This window comes from Colletes gigas, unplaced genomic scaffold (assembly GCF_013123115.1).
Source record: "Colletes gigas isolate AHSC1104 unplaced genomic scaffold, ASM1312311v1 Colletes_gigas_Sc00029, whole genome shotgun sequence".
In the NCBI taxonomy this organism is placed as follows: Eukaryota; Metazoa; Arthropoda; class Insecta; order Hymenoptera; family Colletidae; genus Colletes; species Colletes gigas.
In genome coordinates, this window is record NW_025106658.1 from 473,085 (window position 1) to 480,903 (window position 7,819).

Here is a 7,819-nt window from a genome sequence, read left to right on the forward strand (position 1 = left end):
TTTTCGATTGCAAATGTTCCAAATTTCAGTGAAATTCACCAAACGATATTCTCTAGCCAGCCTTTTGACTGCGTCCTAGGGAGAATCCATCGACATAGATGGCGCTGCCACTGGTGACCAAAATGGAGACCATTCTTACGGGTTAAAAAAATAAATTAAAGTATCGAATTCCATGTAGAATCAATGGGTGAAACAGTAAATGGTGTTATAGTAAAATAAAAATTGCAGAGGGCGTAAATTTACGCTTTTCGTATACATGTACGTCTTCAGCAGTCAAAGGGCTAGTCTATAATACGAGAACATAATCGTGAGTAGTAAACACTATTGAAAATGAAAGTAACGTGACCGAGAATCGGAGGAAAGTATAAAAAAATAAGATTTCTAGAATCTCAAACGGAATATTTACGGAATTTTCGATTGCAAATGTCCCAAATTTTAGTGAAATTCACCAAACGATATTCTCTAGCCAGCCTTTTGACTGCGTCCAAGGGAGAATCCATCGACATAGATGGCGCTGCGACTGGTGACCAAAATGGAGACCATTCTTACGGGTTAAAAAAATAAACTAAAGTATCTAATTCCATGTAGAATCAATTGGTAAAATAGTAAATGGTGTTATAGTAAAAGAAAAATTGCAGAAGGCGTAAATTTACGCTTTTCGTATACATGTACGTCTTCAGCAGTCAAAGGGCTAGTCTATAATACGAGAACATAATCGTGAGTAGTAAACACTATTGAAAATGAAAGTAACGTGACCGAGAATCGGAGGAAAGTATAAAAAAATAAGATTTCTAGAACCTCAAACGGAATATTTACGGAATTTTCAATTGCAAATTCGAACTCCTGAAGCCTGTCTTCTTTCGCTATTTCTGCGAATAAAGTTTATTCTATTTAATTTGAAATAGACAAAGTCGAACTTTATTGAGTATTCTTGTTCAGTCTACAGTTAGAAAGAGAATGGTTCAAACGTGAATCGTAAGGAACCAAGCATACTTAATAAAAGATGACAATTAAAAGGTGAAATCGAGGTGATGGAACGAATGAACGTCGAATCGCGGAAAAATCGGACCAATGTAGCCGCGTGGGATCTCTGGTAACGCCATTGTACATAGTTACGTTAGATGTGTATTCGTATACACGTAAAGGTGCAGCTTTAATGTATGTAAATGTAATGTAAAAGAGATATCACTAACGTTTACTCGACGTACGCTACGTTTACACGTATATGAACAAAAATGGTGGATCGATGTGTCATTGGACTTCTGAAACGAAAGACGTCGCCTAGGATCAACCAGCGAGATCACGCGTGTATCAAATTTAATCGAACATATCCGTGGAATCGCGTCCGTTTCACGTTACGTGATCGTCGATCGACAAAATGGCGACGAACAATGAATCCACGCGACGTCTTTTCGTGCTCGACTTTGGACCGATGGCGTGCGAATCCTTTGAAGTCGAGGCTGCGGATGCAAATACTCCCGTCAAGAATTAAATGTCGAAGCCTTCGATACGCACGTTATCACGAAAGAGGTATTTTATCGTCATAGAGAGTGTATAGGATAATGTCTCTAGCTCTGGGGTTAAACATATCCGTCCTGTATTTATTTCATTTCTGTCCTTCGGATTCGATTCATACGTATCGATTTATTGAAGCGCGAAATGGTGATCCCTGGTAACGATGATGATTCAAAAAAACTGTATGTCAGACTTTTTTGAAGCAATGACAACGGGTTTTTATTAGTTATGTTACTGGGAATTAGAAATTTTTTAAATTCGAGTTAATCGATCATCTATTCAGAGTAATGTTAGTAAATTAGCTTGATGAGCTTGTGAATTATGCATTGCACGAAGAATTGATATGTACAGAAGTTGCATAATTTTTGGAGGATGATTAGAAGGCGTATGTACCTATTTCTAAACAGAGACACTTGGAAAATCGATTCTTTTAATTAAAATTCTCCATTTTTTATTATATATGTATATTCTGAAGGTATTACGCGAAGAATTGATATGTACAGAAGTTGCATAATTTTTTGAGGATGATTAGAAGGCATATGTACCTATTTCTAAACAGAGACACTTGGAAAATCGATTCTTTTAATTAAAATTCTCTATTTTTTATTATATATACATATTCTGAAGGTAATTTTCGGAGCAAACAATTTTAGTTTGCAAAATAAAACTAGAAGCCACGTTGAACTAACAAAAATCAGTAATTGTCACAATATGGTTCTGATATTGCAATAAAAATAGAAACTAATCGCTTTATAGTATTCTACGTGTAACCATTTGTTGTTTAAAACTGAATGAAACTTAACACTTTACCGACCGATAGCCTATTAATCGACTGTTTTACCGGCCAACGCTTACCGACCGATAGCCTATTAATCAACTGTTTTATCGGCCGACGTTTACCGACCGATAAAACAGTTAAATAGGAATAACTTCAAATTTATGAATATAGAAACATTGAAATTCGAGAAGCTTTCGAAACTTATTGAATCTACTTTTTTATCATTGCTTTGCACGAAATAGTCGTATTTTGAAAATGAAAGCAACAGGACTCGTGTTTTCTAAGCTTTCTCAATTTTATACGAAAGAATTACACATGAATTTGTTTTATTTTTGGATTGAAATTATTTTAACTCCGTTCGAATGTTTATTTTATTGAACTTGAAATCAAGTTAACTTCATTGATTTATAACATCGTAAATAAAAGTGACTGGCTGCGAATGTGTTGAAAAATATGTCATGACACAGGTGTGAAAGTTGAATTTTACAAAATGTTATGAAAAAGAACGAGTTAAGATAGAAACTTATGATTCAAAATCAATGAACCAAAGAAAATGCATACACATACATACATGCCTAATCTATCCTCAAAATTACACAGCTTTCGTGTACAATAATTCTTTATACAACGATTAATTCACAAGCAATTGAGTGAATGTTAAATTACTCACTCTGTATAATATTCTCAAACACGAAACAAATAAAACTAATTCTAAAATAAGAGGGATTTAGGGGACACTTTCAATTTCAGTATTAATTAATAAAAGTGTGCATAACTGAGATATAATTTCGAAATAAAATTCACAGAATGATTATTAATTCCTTGGAAATTAATTAAAATCGACTCGATTTAATAAAGTTAAACAAAAAAAAGAATTTAACTTTTCTAAATGTTAGAGACACTTCCCAACGTGTTTAACTATATTTGCGAGCAACTGAATTTTATTGAATCGAGTCGAACATGATGTAACTCGACAAAGATTGAATTATAAAAATTAATAAAGATTTGAATAAATTACAGATTAAATAAAGAATAAAAAGAACACGATACTTGGGACACCTGTTCGACGTTTAAAAATCGACGGTCTTTCTTTCTATACGAGCAAGTTTATTGTATATAAAAATGGCGGGCGAGATCGGTTGCCAATTCGCGACGGATTAAACCGTGCACCGGGTTGAAACTCGTGAATTGAAATGATTGTTTGAGAGCTCATGCTTTCGTGGTTCTTCGATTGCATCGAGAAGAATTCGTTATCCTTCCTACAGCGGACGAGGGGCCAAATGCGTGATAGAATTAACGGTATATCGAAACCATGATCTTGAGAGAACATTGCATAGAAAATACGCGAGCGAAGATGGAACAATCAAACGCAATAGCTAAACTATGACAAAATTGACAAAATTGCTCAAACTCAATTGCATTTAAAAGCAAGAAGAAACTGTACAGAAAGTCATTTTAGCAATCCTCCAATTCTCAAAGGCTCCAATTCTCATCAATTTCTCAAGAAAGTTAGCTAAACACGCGTTCGTGTTAAATGTACCCCAACTGAATCAATAACATCCGATTTCTCAAACAAATACGCGTCTTCTTAACCCGTGGATTGTTCACCAATCAGATTCGATACGCTTGAGTTTGTTTTCGATCTGTTCAGTTCATTTCATCGATTCGAATCGGGACCACTGACTAGGTATCGACCAACTTTGTCTGCATTTGATTTGTTTGCCTCTCTCGAGCTTGTTTCGATCCCTCTGATTCAATTTGCCTGCGTTTCTACTCTCCCAATACGAACTACACGAGTTTCGATTCGATTTGCATCACTGCAATCTATTTTACTACCATCGACAGACGTACAGACGAAGATTACAGTTAGCTTGGACAGGAAGATACGTTTACAGAGGATCATTCCGCGCCATTACCAAGCGATCCATCGCGTGTGCCAGCATCGAAGTCTCTCGATCTTAAGTTCCGTCTTCGCTCGCGTCACCCCACTCTCACTCTAATCGTCTAGAACTCTGTTTGGACAACTACTGGCCTTTCCTTTTGTAGAGCAACGTGTGTACTACGAATCGAGAATTGCGTTCTCGATGCGTATCGTCTGATATCGCTCTGTTACAGTGAAACACCGAAATCTGGAGAATGTCGACTTTCACCGGTGAATGTCAACATTCACATAGTCGCTTAGTGTATGTCCGAAATATTTGCTAAACACCCTTATTTCTGACTTACACCGGTAAATGTTGGCATTCACCATGCACTAATGGTGAGTGTTGAACATGTTGGAGATTTATATTTTCTTCCCCGTAATTCAGTCGCTATAAAACGTCACAAGGGCGACGTAACTTTTTCGCCTCCCTTTCTGAAAGGATCTAACCCAGACCTAACCCAGATCTAGTCTAGATCTAGTCTAGATCTAATCCAGACCTAACCCAGATCTAATCTAGACCTAACCCAGACCTAACTCAGATCTAACTCAGATCTAATCCAGACCTAACCCAGATCTAACTCAGATCTAATTCAGACCTAACTCAGACCTAACCCAGATCTAACCCAGACTTAACCCAGACCTAACCCAGACCTAACCCAGATCTAGTCTAGATCTAATCCAGACCTAACCCAGATCTAATCTAGATCTAATCCAGACCTAACCCAGACCTAACCCAGATCTAATCCAGACCTAACCCAGACCTAACCCAGATCTAACTCAGATCTAATCCAGACCTAACCCAGACCTAACCCAGATCTAACTCAGATCTAATCCAGACCTAACCCAGACCTAACTCAGATCTAACTCAGATCTAATCCAGACCTAACCCAGATCTAACTCAGATCTAATTCAGACCTAACCCAGACCTAACCCAGATCTAACCCAGACTTAACCCAGACCTAACCCAGATCTAGGGTCTGGGTTAGGTCTGGGTTAGGTCTGGGTTATGTCTCGGTTAGGTCTGGGTTAGGTCTGGATTAGACCTGGATTAGACCTGGGTTAGGTCTGGGTTATGTCTCGGTTAGGTCTGGGTTAGGTCTGGATTAGATCTGGGTTAGGTCTGGGTTAGGTCTGGATTAGACCTGGGTTAGGTCTGGGTTAGGTCTGGGTTAGGTCTGGGTTATGTCTCGGTTAGGTCTGGGTTAGGTCTGGATTAGATCTGGGTTAGGTCTGGGTTAGGTCTGGATTAGACCTGGGTTAGGTCTGGGTTAGGTCTGGGTTATGTCTCGGTTAGGTCTGGATTAGATCTGAGTTAGATCTGGGTTAGGTCTGGATTAGATCTGAGTTAGCTCTGGGTTAGGTCTGGATTAGATCTGAATTAGATCTGGGTTAGGTCTGGGTTAGGTCTGGGTTAGAAAAAGATCACGATTTACTGCAGTATCCATTTAGTATAAATTAGGGTATCGGAAAAAAAATGAAGAAAACGTTGCTCGCGTTATCAAAGCTTGCATAAGACTGACAAAGCTGATTGACTCCGAGCAGAACAAAGGATTTGGCGGGAGAGAGCCAGTCGCTTGTTTTTTGACTCTTCTGTTTTGGACCCCCACCAGAGCATATGTGTGATTGTCGACACACACCGGAGAGGGTCCGAATGTACAACAATGTAATGAAATATTCGATCTTTCACCGACGTATTTGGTATCTGTTGACATTCTCCAATTTCGGTCATTCACGGTAACAGCTCTACCACTAAGTGTACCTAGTAAACCGAGTCGAAATGGGCGAGAGGATGGCTGGACGTACCGCGTTGCGTCGCGAGATATTGATATTAAACTGCAAAGAGGCTACGGACAACAATACTCGACCAATAATCGTAATTCGTAAGATAAGTAACTCTAAAGAAAACACACGTTACACGTACAGACACGCGCACACGCACGTGTGATACCCCTTTTACCCTCGAAAGTACACGCTCTTCATTCGTTCACGTGGATGGAAATGTTTAATTAATCTCGAGTAAATGTGCGCCGCGAGACTGATCGTGGAACCAGTCGAGTGACCGTACGATTCGTTTCTTTCTTTCCAATTCGTACCTCCGACCCGACACTTCCGTTTGTTGGCACAATTTAACCGCAAAATGATGTGTACATAATCAGTAAACTTTCAGCACCGTGTCCGTTTGATGTGATGTAATTAAGCAAAGACGTAACAAAGAGGGAGGAAATATTAATATAAATATGAAATACAAAATATAAATACACCTCGTGTATGATTAGTACTGTATTCTGCATAAATTTACCGAGAAATAAAAGATACTCGATTAGTTATTGTTCTTCGTCTTTTGGTCACCTTGGTCCTTAAAACTTTCAGTAATCTTATTTATTTGATTACTTATTAGAAAGTAATGCACTCTAAAGGACACATGAGTCAACAAATATGCAAGTAATAATTAATTCCATGGAGTATAATAACGAGTTTGACTTGTTACAAGCTCTTAATGTCAAGTTTCATTGATCATGAGGCTACTCAAGTATTATATATTAAAATCAACACATTTTTATGTTGACGAAGTATTTTTAAAACAAATCTATCCTTTTCTGTGGCCATTCCTTGTACGAAGAAATTTAAATAAAATTGAATAGTATTTTCCTTAGGAAAAATTATTTGGAATTAAATTGTATGTCAAGGGGTTAATTACTAAGAGATATGTACACTGAATGACTAAATTTCTATATACGCTTTCTGACAAAAGTTAACACATTACCGACCGATAGCCTATTAATCGACTTTTTTACCGACCAACGCTTACCGACCGATAGCGTATTAATCAACTGTTTTACCGACCAACGCTTACCGACCGATAGCCGATTAATCAACCGCTACCGGTCGGTAAAGTGTTAAGAAACGAAGTAGTTGTGTTAAGAATCATTGTATATTTGTCATTTTCTGAGAAAAATGGGCCAAACAATACATTGGAAGAAAGATCTACCTATATATCTCATCCATTACAATATTCTAGAATCTTTGATGTATCAATGAGGATCAAAATTAACCTAACGAAGAAGCTCTGTATTTATGATGACTAGACTGTGAATTTTTATGAATTTATGGGAAATTTAGATTGTCAAAGAACTACAGAGTGCGTTTAATATGCAAGAATATAACAAAACTCAAGTAAGATAAGAATTATTGTATTTAGGGTAATCTGGTGAAGAAGCTCTATGTTTATGGTGACTAGACGGATATTTATGAATTTACGGGAAATTTAGATTGTCAAAACACTATAGAATGCATTTAATATGCAAGAATATAACAAAAACTCAAGTAAGATAAGAATTATTGTATTTAGGGGTTGAAAGAACCCTCTACGAAGCTTTTATTAATAAATATATGAATTTGCATAAAAATTCGCAGTCCAATGATGACCTATGCGAGGCGGATCGCAGCCAATTAGCTAATATCGTTTAGTTTTCAATTAATAATTGCATTACCCAGCTGAGAGTGACACGATTATTAATTAAACGCTAAATAATATTACCCAGGTCTCACCACGAGGAGGTTGCTGCGAATGGAGACCCGCCCTAACCGATTCCCAACCACCC